The 16,460-nt window shown below is 40.0% G+C and overlaps 1 protein-coding gene across 2 annotated transcripts in view; it reads right to left on the bottom strand.

Annotated features, from left to right (window-relative positions):
* Positions 1–16,460, bottom strand: part of LOC106613647 (AT-rich interactive domain-containing protein 3A) — a 67,081-nt gene that overhangs the window by 30,808 nt on the left and 19,813 nt on the right. Inside the window, exon 1 of one of the 2 annotated variants that reach the window (XM_014216131.3) lies at positions 14,554–15,151. The exons of the other annotated variant lie outside the window; for it this stretch is intronic. The gene's annotated coding sequence lies outside the window, so the exon portion shown is untranslated. Of the gene's footprint in view, positions 1–14,553; positions 15,152–16,460 lie in introns of those variants that run through there. 2 annotated transcript variants of the gene reach the window in all.

Genomic DNA, 16,460 nt, shown 5'->3' with positions numbered 1-16,460 from the left:
AAGACTAATAAAATGCATTTTCAAAACAATAAAATGGCATGTTTTGAGTTGAATTATTCTACACCCAAATTAATTAAATCAATTGTTCATTATTTTGTTCATTAAAACAGACAAGACACACCTACCACGATCACAGTCAACACATTGTAGTAAGAACATAATGGAATATAACAGAATAAAATACAAATAATATTTTTCCCAACTGAAAATAATAGCAATCCTATTTTCAAAAGCTGTCTTGTGTACATATTTCACAACCTCCGTTGGCTTTTGGAGTTGCCTATACGCGATCGGGCAAAATAATAGGCCTACATTTGATTTGGGCTACATTATTGCATGCTAACAGTTTCTGATCAGTGATAGATCAGCAAACGAATAAATGAGCTATACCACCTCCACCTTTTTACCGAAATGATTACTAGGTCGTTAAGCGGAAATAAAAAAGGTTTGGCTTTGATACCGGCAATACCTTTCAGATATAAGGAAAAAGCGGAAAAAAGTTGGCGGTACGGTAAAGTTGTCAGAAAAACATCTTAGTATGAATGGGATAATACAGTAACTAAAACAGCACTGGGAAACCTCTTTGTCCCTTCTATGGGCTTGTGTGTCAGGAGACAAAAAATAAAACACCAGAGATGAACAGTTGTATTAGCAGAGGTGAGAGACATTCAATATTGATTCACACAACATTATTTTCTGGCCCAGAGGGCAACTGTGTCACTGCAGTTGTTGGATCCAAAATAGTAGCAATAGAACATCATACAATACATGGCCAAAAGTATGTAGACATGCTCGTCGAACATCTCATGCCAAACTCATGGGCATTAATATGGAGTTGGTCCTCCCTTTGCTACTATAACAGGCGCCACTCTTCCGCGAAGGCTTTTCACTAGATGTTGGAACATTGCTGCGGGGACTTGCTTCCATTCAGCCACGAGCATTAGTGAGGTCAGGTGCTAATGTTGGGGGATTAGGCCTGGCTCGCAGTCAGCGTTCCAATTTATCCCAAAGGTGTTTGATGGGGTTGAGGTCAGGGCTCTGTGCAGGCCAGTCAAGTTCTTCTACAACGATCTCGACAAACCGTTAAGATTTCCCTTCACTGGAACTAAGGGACCTATCCCAAACCATTATTCCTCCTCCACCAAACTTTACAGTTGGCACTAAGCATTGGGGCAGGTAGTGTTCTCCTGCATCTGACAAACCCAGATTAGTCCGTCGGACTGCCAGATGGTGAAGCGTGATTCATCACTCTAGAGAACGCGTTTCCACTGCTCCAGAGTCCAATGGTGGCGACCTTTACACCACTCCAACCGACGCATGGCATTGCGCATGGTGATCTTAGGCTTGTGTGCGACTGCTCGGCCATACTTTTGGCCATATAGCATATCATATTGTATCAACTTCTATAGCACTATGGTAACAAGTATCTTGTCTGTTTATTGCAACCATAAAACTAGACTAGGGGTTACAGACCAAAACTGTGGTGTTGCTATTACATTCTAAACATACATGTTGAATCATCAACAGGCAAATGCATTGACCATAATTATTTATCTTACACCAATTTGCAGCCCCCAATGTTTCACAATACAGTTTCATAAGCCAGTGGTTAAGCCCAATTCAAAACTGACTGTTTCAAGACTGAGTGGTTTTCTAAACTTTTGCACAAAATGTGCTTCCCTATATTTGGAAATAATCCATTACAGAGACACACCATAGCAGAACAGCAAACTGCTTTCAAGGTCTTTGCTGTTCCTGATTAAAATACATTGAATTGTGGGAGGTGCTAGTGGTTTCTCTGCTTCAAATGCCCTTTTTTGGTGGCCAACGTCTTTGATTTCCCACAGACATGGCAAGATAGAGTGAGGACTGTATGTGTTAGATCATACATTTATCATTCTGATTGTCAATAGGGAACATTGAAGCGCTGCATCACATTAATCACCATTATATAAACAACTATGGGACTATATCAATGATTCATGTGATTGCATAATAATGCCATTATCATTCATCTTTGTTATTCAAAACTGATGTAGGTGTGGTCAGCCTTCTGGTGCAAACAAGTTATTTTGCGTCATAGGTGGTGAATGGCTAGGGCAAACTGAGTAACTTCAGTATACTGCTCTACACTACACACAATGTGAACCACAACCTTGAGTCAATCACTGTATCATTGCAACCTATTTAAATGTATTTTGGCTTCAAACTACAGCAATGGACACCATAAGTGATCTGACCATAGGGTTATTGTTGGAGGCTAGATGAAACTGGATGAGGGGGGGGGGAACTGCCACGAAGCCAACCGGGTGGACAGCCGGTTTAAAAGAAGGATAAGGGACGAATGATGAGAGCTATTGGGTTAATCCTCTGGTTACCTACTGGCAAAGAGACTGAGGGAGGGGTGAGGGTGGAAGATTGTGAGGTCTGAACAAACAGGACAAAGAGATAAGGAAAGCGCTAAGGGTCTAATTCCAAAGTGATAAAGGGTCTCTGCCGCCTCACATAAAGGGTGCTCTAATATTCAACTATAGTCTCCTAAAGAACGCATGAGACAGTACAGAGCACTAAAATTGTGCATTGGAAACGTTTGTAATTTGCAGTGTATATTTAAAATCGGCAAGCTGGTATTGGACAGAAAAGCGCTAGTTGAGTTTGGAAGTGTGTAGGGATCTCTCCAACATATTCTGAGACTACGGACCACATCTTGACATCTCCTTTTTGCTTAGAATAGAGGTGGAGGCCTTTTGCAGACCACCACCATAATACATAAGGTCCTTTTCTAAAACCTGGTCAATAGTGCTGGTCTTGATTACTGGTATGTGGTCTTCTGTCACATTCCTCCAAGTATTACCTCTGGAGAGAATAACACTGCTTCTATTGAGCCCATTACACTAACAACAAGATCATTCAGGAAGTGTCACCCACACTTTCCACCAACCTCTTCCACAACACATTCAGAATGGGGCTCAAATCTCAAATCTGATTAGCAAAGCCAGCCATTAAATTACGTTGGTCAAATTTCAGAATAATCGTAATCCAATGATCTCCTTATTATAATAGTTTAGAGGAATTTTGGGGAGTTTTCAATCAAACACACAAATTCAGCCATTTTGAAAATGCTGACACAGGTAGTAACCTACTGACTACTCACTTCAATATAGTCCTGATGGAATGAAACCAGTTTTTTTTTCATTTTTCAGAGCAAAAGCACGGTCAATCAATGGGACTGAAAATACATGAAGGATGGATGGATTGACTATGGCCTGTGCTCATCTCTGAATGATAGGCTAACACTAGGCTAGCAACAAGGCTAGCAACAACCCTGCTATCAAGAGCAGCATTGTACTCTCCATTGAGCCATGGGAGGGAAATAGTGTGATGTGGAAGTCAACCTACGATTGGCGCAGTCAGGATTTCAGTTGAAACTAGGGCTGTGGCGATCACAAAATTTCACCAGCCAGTGATTGTCAAACAAATAACTGTCGGTCTCACGGTAATTTACACATTTAGCATCTCCTGGATTCCACACAGATGCAGACCTTTGGGAACATCTACATTTTAAAAAGTCAAATAAATCCATGCAATATAGCCTACACCTTCATAAAAAAATCCATGATTTACTTTAGACAGGTCTAAAGAAGCATGATATGAAGAAAATGTAGTCTATTTCAGAAGAAAAGAAAAGCATAGTCTGTGTTGTCCTTATGTTAGGTTCTGATGTGGCTATGCCAAATGGCTATGGGCTGCACTAGTTAATTTAGCAGACAAGATTTGCTTAGAATTCCGTGGCATTATTTTATATTGTTATATAGTATGAAGAATACAATTGAACAAAGCTGAATAAAATATAAAATATATTTTCTCCAAAACGAGTGCGCACATGCAGCTATTTTGTGTTGAGTGGTTAACAAAGAAATAGGTATTCCTATATGCTTAATTTAGAGTTATGTAACTTTAGTTCTACAAACGTAGGGCTATAGATTTAGATTTTTAATACAGTGTAAGGCTGCATGATGTGACTCCAATGATGATTTGAAAAAAGTTGCTAGAAAGGCATGAGCTCAGCTTTGTTTTTTTGCCAGGCTGTACACACTTTATTAGTCTCTCATTCACAATTTGACAAGCACTTGATAATGCCTCGAATTTCACGGCGGCATCCCCTTTGTGTGGCTGTAATGCACCCTAAAAAAAATCCATGCCTTTTGAAAGCCAATGGCCGTTGTGCTGGAGTGCTGCCCGCTCTCAATCCCGTGATTGGGTATTTCTCACAGGCTACAAGTGAAGACAGACACATCAGGGATGCAACTGCACCTGTCCTTATCTAATTCTGAGGTGCATATTGAAGATATTGGAAGAATTGTCCACATTTAGTTTTCATCAGCCAACAAAATGAGAAGGCCTAACAAACAGCAAAAGCACTAGCCTATGTTAATCTACTATCACCATAGTACAAAAGTTGACCTATTCTGTGCTAGAAATAAATATTCCAAACATAGTCTAGGACAGTTGTGGGATGTGATAGATCCCACTAGCATACAACCACTAGCATCAAAAATACATTTTTACTCAAAGTGGCTGACGCAACAGATCAGAACGTTTAGTTTTAAATGTCAAATAAAAAAAAGTATTAGTCACATGCGCCAAATACAACAACAGTTGTAGACCTTAGTGAAATGCTTACTTACGAGCCCCTAAACAACAATGCAGTTTAAAAAAATACAGATAAGAATAAGAAATAAAAGTAACAAGTAATTAAAGAGCAGCAGTAAAATAACAACAGCGACACTATATACAGGGGGGTACCGGTACAGAGTCAATGTGCAGGGCACCAGTTATTTGAGGTAATAAACTCAGCAAAAAAAGAAACGTCCTCTCACTGTCACCTGCGTTTATTTTCAGTAAACTTAACATGTAAATATTTGTATGAACATAACAAGACTCAAAAACTGAGACATAAACTGAACAAGTTCCACAGACATGTGACTAACAGAAATTGAATAATGTGTCTGTGAACAAAGGCGGGGGTCAAAATCAAAAGTAACAGTCAGTATCTGGTGTGGCCACCAGCTGCATTAAGTACTGCAGTGCATCTCCTCCTCATGGACTGCACCAGATTTGCCAGTTCTTGCTGTGAGATGTTACCCCACTCTTCCACCAAGGCACCTGCAAGTTCCCGGACATTTCTGTGGGGAATGGCCCTAGCACTCACCCTCCAATCCAACAGGTCCCAGACGTGCTCGATGGGATTGAGATCCGGGCTCGTCTCTGGCCATAGCAGAACACTGACATTCCTGTCTTGCAGGAAATCACGCACAGAACGAGCAGTATGGCTGGTGGAATTGTCATGCTGGAGGGTCATGTCAGGATGAGCCTGCAGGAAGGGTACCACATGAGGAAGGAGTATGTCTTCACCTGTAACGCACAGCGTTGAGATTGCCTGCAATGACAACAAGCTCAGTCCGATGATGCTGTGACACACCGCCTCAGACAATGACGGACCCTCCACCTCCAAATCGATAGCGCTCCAGAGTACAGGTCTCGGTGTAACGCTCATTCCGTCGACGATAAACGCGAATCCGACCATCACAACTGGTGAGACAAAACCGCGACTCGTCAGCGAAGAGCACTTTTTGCCAGTCCTGTCTGGTCCAGCGATGGTGGGTTTGTGCCCATAGGCAACGTTGTTGCCAGTGTTGTCTGGTGAGAACCTGCCTTACAACAGGCCTACAAGCCCTCAGTCCAGCCTCTCTCAGCCTATTGCGGACAGTCTGAGCACTGATGGAGGGATTGTGCATTCCTGGTGTAACTCGGGCAGTTGTTGTTGCCATCCTGTACCTGTCCCGCAGGTGTGATGTTCGGCTGTACCGATCCTGTGCAGGTGTTGTTACACATGGTCTGTCACTGCGAGGATGATCAGCTGTCCGTCCGGTCTCCCTGTTGCGCCATCTTAGGCGTCTCACAGTACGGACATTGCAATTTATTGCCCTGGCCACATCTGCAGTGCTCATGCCTCCTTGCCTAAGGCACGTTCATGCAGATGAGCAGGGACCGTGGGCATCTTTCTATTGGTGTTTTTCAGAGTCAGTAGAAAGGCCTCTTTAGTGTCCTAAGTTTTCATAACCGGGACCTTAATTGCCTACCGTCTGTAAGCTGTTAGTTTCTTAACGACAGTTCCACAGGTGCATGCTAATTAATTCTTTATGGTTCATTGAACAAGCATGGGAAACCATGTTTAACCTCTTGACGTTCGCCTAGGATAGCGGGCGCCACAGCGCATTTTGAAAATAATTCGTGCCCATTTTAAACGGCCTACTACTCAAACTCAGAAGCTAGGATATGCATATAATTAATACTTGTGGATAGAAAACACCCTAAAGTTTCTAAAACTGTTTGAATGGTGTCTGTGAGTATAACAGAACTCATATGGCAGTCAAAACCCCGAGACAGATCGAAACAGGAAGTGGAATTCTGAATTGCGAACTCAACTTCATGACGTTGCCTATTAATCACACCGTGAGCTATGGTTCATTGAGCACTTCCTATTGCTTCCACTAGATGTTCCCAGTCTTTACAAAGTGGTTTGAGTCTCCTACTGTGAAAACTGAATGAATGAGACGCTGTTGAAATTGGTCACATGAGGAGGGCCATCACCATTATGACGCCGGCGGCCCTGGCTTCCCTCCCCTTTCGAAACATTTTGAAAGACAATGCAATCATCCTCCTTGAATCTTATTGGCTCTCTTGTTGAAAAACGCCCTGAAGATTTATGTTATACAACGTTTGACATGTTTGAACGAACCTAAATGGAAAAAAAATGCATTTTCTCGAAATGGCTGTCCCGCGGCCGCCGGAGCATTTGGATCAGCCTTCAGACGCACTAACAAGAACAAGCTCTTGGAACATAAAGGTGTAATTGTTTCGAACGAAAATACATTTGTTGTGGACCTGGGATTCCTGGAAGTGCTTTCTGATGAAGACAACCAAAGGTAAGGGATTATTGACAATAGTATACAAGACTAGATGTGATATGCGATTGTTCCAAGATGGCGCTGACCTGTAACTTTAGCCTATTTTTCAGAGTATCGCATCCCCTTTCATCGCAAAGTATGATTACCCAGTAAAGTTAATTTTAAATCTGGCATTACAGGTGCTTTCAAGAGATATTCATCTATAAATCTTAGAATGACAATATTACATTTAAAAAATGTTTTCGAATAGTAATTTAGTAAATTGTAGCTCTGTTTCATCGGATGCATTTGAGGGAAAATAGTCAACGTTACGCACCGATGTAAAATGCTGTTTTTATATATAAATATGAACTTTATCGAACAAAAGAATGCATGTATTGTGTAACATGATGTCCTAGGTGTGTCATCTGATGAAGATTGTCAAAGGTTATTGCTGCATTTAGCTGTTTTTTGGTTATTTGTGATGCATGTGGTTGGTCGGAAAATGGCTATGTGGCTACTTTTACGATATACTCCTCTAACATAATCTAATGTTTTGCTTTTGCTGCAAAGCCTTTTTGAAATCGGACAACGTGGTTCGATTCAGGAGAGGTGTATCTATAAAACGATATAAATTTTAAAAAATTGGTAAAAAAAATATTTATTAAATTTTGTTATGCAAATGGCAATATGATTTTTCGCTGGATGAGGCCGCACAGGGGTTAAACCCTTTACAATGAAGATGTGTGAAGTTATTTGGATGTTACGAATTATCTTTGAAAGACAGGGTCCTGAAAAAGGAATGTTTTTGTTGTTGTTGTTGAGTTCATGTACATGAAGGTAGAGATATTAAAGTGACTATGCATAGATGATAACAAGAGAGTAGCAGCGGTCAGTGGTGTAAGAGAGGTGGGGCAATGCAAATAGTCTGGGTAGCCATTTGACTAGGTGTTCAGGAGTCTTATGGCTTGTCTTGGCGCTCTGGTACCGCTTGCTGTGCGGAAGCAGAGAGAACAGTCTATGACTAGGGTGGCTGGAGTCTGACAATTTTTGGCCCTTCCTCTGACACTGCCTGGTATAGAGGTCCTGGATGGCAGGAAGCTTGGCCCCAGTGATGTACTGGGCTGTTCGCACTACCCTCTGTAGTGCCTTGCGGTCGGAGACCAAGCAGTTGCCATACCAGGCAATGATGCAACCAGTCAGGATGCTCTTGATGGTGCAGCTGTAAAACCTTTTGAGGATCTGAGGACCCATGCCAAATCTTTTCAGTGTCCTGAGGGGGAATAGGTTTTGTCGTGCCTTCTTCTTGGTGTGCATGGACCATGTTAGTTTGTTGGTGATGTGGACACCAAGAAACTTGAAGCTCTCCACCTGCTCCACTGCAGCCCCGTCGATGAGAATGGGGGCGTGCTCGGTCCTCTTTTTCCTGTAGTCCACAATCATCTCCTTTGTCTTGATCATGTTGAGGGAGAGGTTGTTGATAAACTATTACGTTATTTCTCCACATTATAAACGCAGCAATGTGCACATGGCAGTAGGCTATAAGCACGAATGTTCCATTAGCGGGAGAACACCATTATCAAAAGTGACCGCAAATGCGGTTATGCATGTAATGCTTTTATTAAAAAGGTGCATTTTTATGTTAAAATGATCTTCCCCAAACTTGAAACTCACGCGCTGCTTATGTATGCCAGTTAGTCTCTACACCCCTTGAAAAGCGGCATAATGTGCTTAATTTTATGAAGTTATTTGGCCACTTTAGTTGTGATCCAAACCTTATCAAAAAATATAGGCCTAAGGGCTAGGCTACATGAGGTGTGCGACTACGATTCGAAAAAGTTGCAACAAAAATAAGGCAGTTTCTTATGCTGGGCATTATTCACAAGTGATATTATTAAATTCACAAGTGATAGGCTAATACTCCCTCATCAGACTATTCTTGATTTAATCTTGTCTTTACATATACTAAATAATATGTGTGCGATTCATTTTCAAGCCAGCCGGTGTGGCGGTAATACGGGCATCGCAACAGCCCTAACTGAGACTATACGTTCCAGATTGACCATGTTGAACATGCAGAAGAGTAAACCAGCCAAGTACTTCCAATAAGAAAGCTAAAATCACAGAATAAGGTTGCTGTAATTGGACAGTCATCAACAACTATAAAGGAGATGCAACTAATTCAGTTTGATAGGTTCTCTCTACTGCAGCACCGGCAACGGCCATTGCAGTTTTGCTAGTGCTCAGTTGTCTAGGTTCTGACAACAGCACTCTGGCTTCTGAGTCAATGGTGATCTTAGTATATCAGATCTCCCGCGTAACAAACAACTAAACCTTGCACAGCTGTTGCAACTGTAAGACTACTCTTGTATAGGATGAATGAAACACACATAGATGTTATATGACCTCTGAAATGAAATTCTGCCTGTCGATACAGTTAGCTCTCTCTTGTGGATATTGGCCTTTCATTGCCCATTATCATTGTTCCCTGTTTGCACATAACATTGATAATGTCTGATGCTACTAATTCCTTTAAAAAGCACCATTATTTATATAATTTCCCGGAGATTTCAGAAACAGCCCTAGAAATGCATTTCCTAGATAAGATGCAGTGAGACTCACTTCCATGTTCACTCTTTATGTGACACAGGAAAATAATTCTCCCTAAGGACTGAGCTGAAGAGGCGGTACTTAATGTGCGTATGAAGTGTATCTACATTGAAACACAAATGCCCCAAACTGGATTAATTTGTCGATTCATAAAATTGCAGGGAGGCCATAGTCACCACTAGCCGGCTTCTGCCCAACACCCTGTCTTGAACTTAGTCATCGTTACTAGCCGGCTACCACCCAGTACTCTACCCTGCACCTTACAGACTGCTGCCCGATGTACTGTACATAGTCATTTAACACTGGTACCTTTAATCATGTTTACATACTGTTTTACCCACTTCATATGCATGTACTCTATTCTAGTCATCCTATATAACTGCTGTACATACCTTTCCTATTCAGTATATATATTTATATTCACACACACACACACGACTCTGACATTGCTTGTTCTGATATTTCTTTGTATTTTTGGGATTTGTGTATATTGTTAGGTATACTGCACTGTTCGAGCTAGAAACATAAGCATTTCGCTGCACCTGCGATAACAGTACACAATGTGTACACGGCCAATAAAATTGGATTTAATTTAATCTTGTACAATCCAGCCATTGTCTGGGTAAGTGAGGAGCGATAGGCAGGAAACAGCTCTTTGGCATGGATTCCTAATCTAGTCTGGTGAAATAATTTACACGTACACGTGGGCTACATGACACATGCTGTGTTCCTGTGTATGCAAAACATGCAACCGACTCGGGAGCCCAGTCGGGAAAATATAGTTATCCAGTCGCTCCGTCGTGATTTCATTCTGGGGGCAAGTTGCCAACTTGCTCATTCAGCACACATTCATGCCAAGGGGTGTAAATATGAAGTGCATATAAACTCCTAGATGGACACGTGTGAAGCTCTGTGTTGGTCTCAAGGCAGACGCATGTAAGGATAGTCCTGGATGACTAGGACTCTGATTTTCAATATAATTGCACTGGCAGTTGTCCACGCAAAATGTATATCAATGTTATTGGTGGACAAATAACATGGCTCTTCCCACAGAAGTATCCTTACCCAAGCTTCATTCCACCTACATTACGTCACTATCAGTCTTCCGGGATTCCCCCATGGCTTGAACCCAAAGAGTGAAGTAGTGATTTCCTTTTCCTTTTTTTGGCAGGAGAAACACAGAAACTGCTTGTGTGCCAGAAGGACACTTTGATATGTGGGTTTTGGCAACGGAACAGCTGAAAACGAGCCAACTCACTACACTCCCCCTTAAATGGCAGGAAAACTACAGTAGTGGAGTAAAGAGGCAGGCAGTTGGGGACCAGTCACACACACACACACACACACACACACACACACACACACACACACTTTGGGTTTGTGTGGTCACTGAGCAGCAGTAATAGAAAACGACATACGATATTACAATTCTAGAAGACAACAGATGTCAATTTACATTTTATAGTAACAAATATATCTGAGCAACAACAAGACGATGACAGTACAAAAGCACGATCACTCCAAATAAAGCACTCAGTTCAAGCATACAGTATTTGACAGCTGAAGATTTATCCTCCTTTAAAAACAAATACTCAATTCATTGGCCTTGTGGTTACTGTTCATTGATACTATAGACTTATTCAAATTGCTTACTTGTCTGTTATGAATATGACTCGCAAATATCACAAGATGTATGTAATACGGCAAAACTAAATGTGTATTTAGAGGACGGTCATCCTTCGTGATATGTAGTCACTTGAAACCAATTACACTGTAGATGTAAGATTGGATAGTAACAATATTTTACCCATGTCATTTCTATCGTAACTCTAGCTAAAACTGATATAAACTGAGCTACATTGAGATATAAACGTGTCTAAAAAAACGTACATTTCAACAGCAAACATAGGCCACATTTTTCTTCTTCATATTTTGCCAGTGTGTTCATAAACAACTAAGCTGTTAGGTGAGTCTGTATTTTCACTGCACCTGGGAAAAGGAGACATTCACACAAGGCCATAGCAGAAAACTATTGGATGGATGTTAAGCTAATAGCTTAGAAACATGATAGCTCAGTTCAAATTGGTTTTAGCTATTGTGATGTATCGACAAGGAGGAAGATGCTGTCACGGTTCTACAAATGTTTGACTACTTTGTTTGTTGTTGTTTTAAATAAAATGATTGCTGATTGAATTCCAGATGCAACAACAGGATTAGTGTCGTGTTAGTGGAAATAGTGAATAATTCTGTTATAACACTGAATTTATATTGAGCGTTCAAGACACAATGTGCAGAATCTCGTTTTTTTATATATAATTCCTGACATATTCTGTAAAACATAACTAAGTATCATTCCATTAAACAAGAGTATGAAGATCTGCAATAGTTTTTTTCACACACACAACAAAAAAAATCAAGATATAAAAAAGGGAGGGACCAGGAATATTTTCCACAAAAGGAAAAATCAGCTGACTCCCCGGCTTCCTAGAAAAATTACATTATCTCTCGACTACACCATGTACAAATCATATGATAGATGGTACATGTCCAACCAAAAGTACTTGTTTGTTTTCCGGCTCACTGCTTCAGTTACAGTTTTCACTTTGACGGAACTACAAAAGTGCTTCCTTAGTGAGCCCAGTTTGGGCTCTGAACACATTCTAAACAATATCTTGGACACAACATGTGGCCAGCTGTGACATAGATTCTGCCTTAACAAGGCATGTTATTCATTAGACTGCCTTCATTATGCAAAGACATTGGGCCTTTAAGATCTGAGCTTGATCGCCTACCATACGTTTCTAATCCAAAGGAGGTCCAATCACTGAGCAAATCCCCCTTTTCTTAACGAGGACTCATTGCAGGCTAATATGGAGAATGACCCGCCATTGGAAAAGGAATATGTATGGGATGCTGAGTTACAGTAGGCTATAAATACGGACAGACACAAAGTGAGCAACTTTGGTTTCATAATTTGGCATGCTGTCCACACAGATTTCAAGTAGAGATACTACCTTGGCTGGGTATGATAGTGAGATGAAATACTGTTTTGATTGTTATTTGTCAGGCTAACATGAATACAATAAATCAAACAAAAACATTGCATGTGTGTTTTTCCACTTTTTTCCTAGAGTATATTGTAAGTCAGCCTCTGTATACACACAATGATTGAAAGTCTTAGCAAGTTCTTCCAGAGTCTAACCGTGGTTAGTCATCTCCAATGAAATCACAAATGCCATGCTTACAGCTCACCCAAGGGACATTTTTGTCACACACTTAAAAGAGATTTGTGATGAGGCTTTCGCAAAACCTTTACGGGCCAGAATCAATATATTACCAAATTGGAACCATAGACACAGGAACCTTATGTCATGATGTAGTAATAGTCAAAGAGATGACATTTGATTGTTTCAGATGTCATTTCCTTCCATACTGCTAGGCCAAAACACCCTTTTTTGGGCACTTACGTAAGACACTTCCTATCCCCTTGCTTTGCTCTACTTATTCAAATTTGGGCTGTCTAAACAAATGTAGACATATACATGAATATACCACACATATATACACATTATGCACTATAGTTGATACACATGTAGGCATTCATTAGCAATTTACGAAGCAAGGATGGCTTGTGCAAATTAATATTGGGGTAACACTGCTTGTGGTAGTACACGCTTAGAAAAAGCAGTTCCAAAAGGGGTTTTCAGCTGTCCCCACCTGGTTCCAGGTAGAACCCTTTTTGTTCCAGGTAGAACACTTTGGGTTTCATGTAGAACCTTCTGTGGAAAGGGTTCTACATGGAACTGAAATGGGTTCTTTCTACCTGGAACCAAAAGAGTTCTACCTGGAACCACAAATTGTTATTCAAAGGGTTCTCCTATGGGGACAGCTGAAGAAACCTTGCAGCCTTCCCTGTGGCTTAGTTGGTAGAGCATGGTGTGTGCAACGCCAGGGTTGTGGGTTCGATTCCCACGGGGGGCCAGTACAAAAAATAAAAATGAAATGAAATGTATGCATTCACTACTGTAAGTCGCTCTGGATAAGAGCGTCTGCTAAATGACTAAAATGTAAATGTAGGTTCTAAATAGCACATTTTTTCCTAAGAGTGTAGTGTTTCCCCCTCACCATTCATCTAAATGTAAATGCTGCAACTTTTATGTATCTACAAAAATTCAATTCAAAAACAGACCAACAGTGCTGAAAAGGCCCAATTGATTCCATGCAATATCATGTAATTTACCTGATAAATATAATAGGCCCATTGGTTTTTATATTCATAACTTGCATGAAAGTTTTTTGTTTTCTATTTAACTTGGCTTCAGGCCAGTTGTAAATACAGCTACCATATCTGTTTGCAACTTCCCCATTCCCCAAACTAATGTGACCATCACATTAGTGAGTGGCGCAGCGGTCTAAGGCACTGCATTGCAGTGCTAGAGGCGTCACTACATACCCGGGGTCAATCCCAGACTGTACATAGGGCAGCACACAATTGGTCCAGCGTTGTCTGGGTTAGGGGAAGGTTTGGCCGGTGTAGGCCATCATTGTAAATAAGAATTTGTTCTTAACTGACTTGCCTAGTTAAATAATGGTTAAAAAATAAACACAGCCCAGTTTTTTATATTAGAAAGTCTATTAAATAATTATTTGCAAATGCAAAATTAACCCAAACTCTGGATAACTGCAGTTGAAAAGGCTTCACAGAAACATATTGGTCACAGTTGGGTTTCATAATAATAACTGAAGCTTTTATATCATAACGATCATTTAACTACTTGGCACGTCGCCACATATCGAAAAGGGCATGTACTGCACACATGGCAGCATACGTATACGAATACATTAGACTGTATCCGATTAGTCAAGTTAAATCATACATTATATATATATTTTTTAAACATTAGGCAGAATAAGCCTGGCGCTTATTTGTATAAATCAAAATCAAAATCGAATATGTGAGTCACAATAAGAGGGAGAAAAAAAAACAACTTACCAAATCAGCTTCCGTTTTGTTTTTGCACTCGGAACAAACATTCCTGATTTCCCTTGAATCTACGGCGTTCTGGTGGTTATTGATTGTACATTTCATATATAGTAGTAAACTGATATCAATTGATTGTGATATTTCTATTCCGTTGTATACATCTTATTCGATTTCAACGTATGGCTTGATTCAGAGGTTACATTGTATCTTTGCCTAATCCAAGGCGTGCTCACGGTCGTAGAGTCAAATCATTGGTTGACAAACAGCAATCGGATGCAAATTCCTAACCTCTGAATCAGAGGGGGCCAACCTACCCCAATACAAAGGGAATGTCGGCAAGTGTAATATATATATATATATATGTGCTGTCAATGTGGGGGGAAATAATTGCATTATAAACCGACTTTATACGTTTCATGTTGTTGAAATAACTAAGAGATGTTGAAACGTGTGCGCGTTCTATAATTCGAGGAATGCGTTAACAATTTTCTGCCTAAGCACACCTCGTGGTTGGATACTTGGCAGATTGTCCCTTGAAATTATAATGAAGACTACCTAAGCGATGTAGAGCTTTTGGCGACGTTCCCTTAGGTGGTGATCATTTTAACCCTACAGCGGGTGGGTGGTTTCTACTGTATGCTTAATATATAGCACAAGAAGTAAGCAGACCGAATGAAGTGTTAAGTCCACGCCTCCTAATTATCGCTTATACATTTAACTTATTCCTTACCAAACTTACCATGTGCATTTTCTTGGGAAATAAACGTCAAATATTTCATTATTATAATATTAATAATTATTATATTAACTATCATTAATGCATAACAATTAATAACAGAAATCTTGCGTTTCTACAGAGTTAGACTACTTGTCCTATAAAGGGGTTATGCATTTCAATCACCCAGCAAAGGTTAGCTACAATACAGCTACAGTATTTGTAATTATAAATACCAATTACTAAACCGAAGATAACTGCATGAGCTCTAATACATTAATTAATGATACAATCATTTAAATGTATGTATCAAATTACTACTACTCTCCTTTAATTAATTAAAGAGTCAATACAGTAGAATAATGGTCAAACTACTGACCATAACAAGAATTAGTTGAGGTTGCCTATTCTTGCCCAGACTGCAATCCGGATAAGATTTGGCTACTCATTTAAACAAATGTGATACTTGAGCAGAATTGCATTTCTGGTTTAAGCAGCATAATGTGTTGATATCATTTATACTTTTAATCAGGTTAGGTTCCATATATGTTTTTTCTTGCCATTGAAGGTGATATAATGAAGAATGTAGACCTTTGGCACAAATTGTAAACATTTATAAAACTCTTTGGTTTGCAGGTCTGTTTCACTAGTGTAGGCCTACTATATTTTATAGTCAAATATAGTCAAATGTCAGTTTTAACAATGCCGAAGTGAGACAAAGGGGGCAATCTGCAGTTGCTACATCCATTTGTTTTACTTATATATTAATTATGTACCCATTAATTCTTGAAGAATATAGTTCAACTTTCGTACCCCATCAGAACCCAAAATAAAGCTTGTTTTACTCCATGTTTGTAAACAAAGTAAATGTAAACAAACCCCATATAGCCTCAAAACATGGTTAAAATGATATATTTGATATAATGGATGGTCATTCCATGAATCCATGGCTCGGTCTATGAATTTGAGAGTGGTTCCATTTCTGCAGCCTCATCCCTCAACATTTAACTGAAACAGGGGCGGGGTATACGCTTTGTTATTGTTCTAACTGCTGATTGCCGTTTTAAGTCAACTTTCAGCACAAGTATTTGAATTGAAGCCTAATTTTATTCTTATCAGTATCAACAATTTACCTATAAGACATTTTGTCAGTTAACAATAAACTAAAATCATTAGTTGAAGTTTACTGGGGAAAACTTAA

The sequence above is a fragment of the Salmo salar genome, chromosome 10 (genome assembly GCF_965601325.2).
Source record: "Salmo salar chromosome 10, fSalSal1, whole genome shotgun sequence".
NCBI classification, from domain to species: Eukaryota; Metazoa; Chordata; class Actinopteri; order Salmoniformes; family Salmonidae; genus Salmo; species Salmo salar.
Note: the sequence above shows the minus strand (reverse complement) of the source record. Positions and strands in the feature narration are given on the sequence as shown.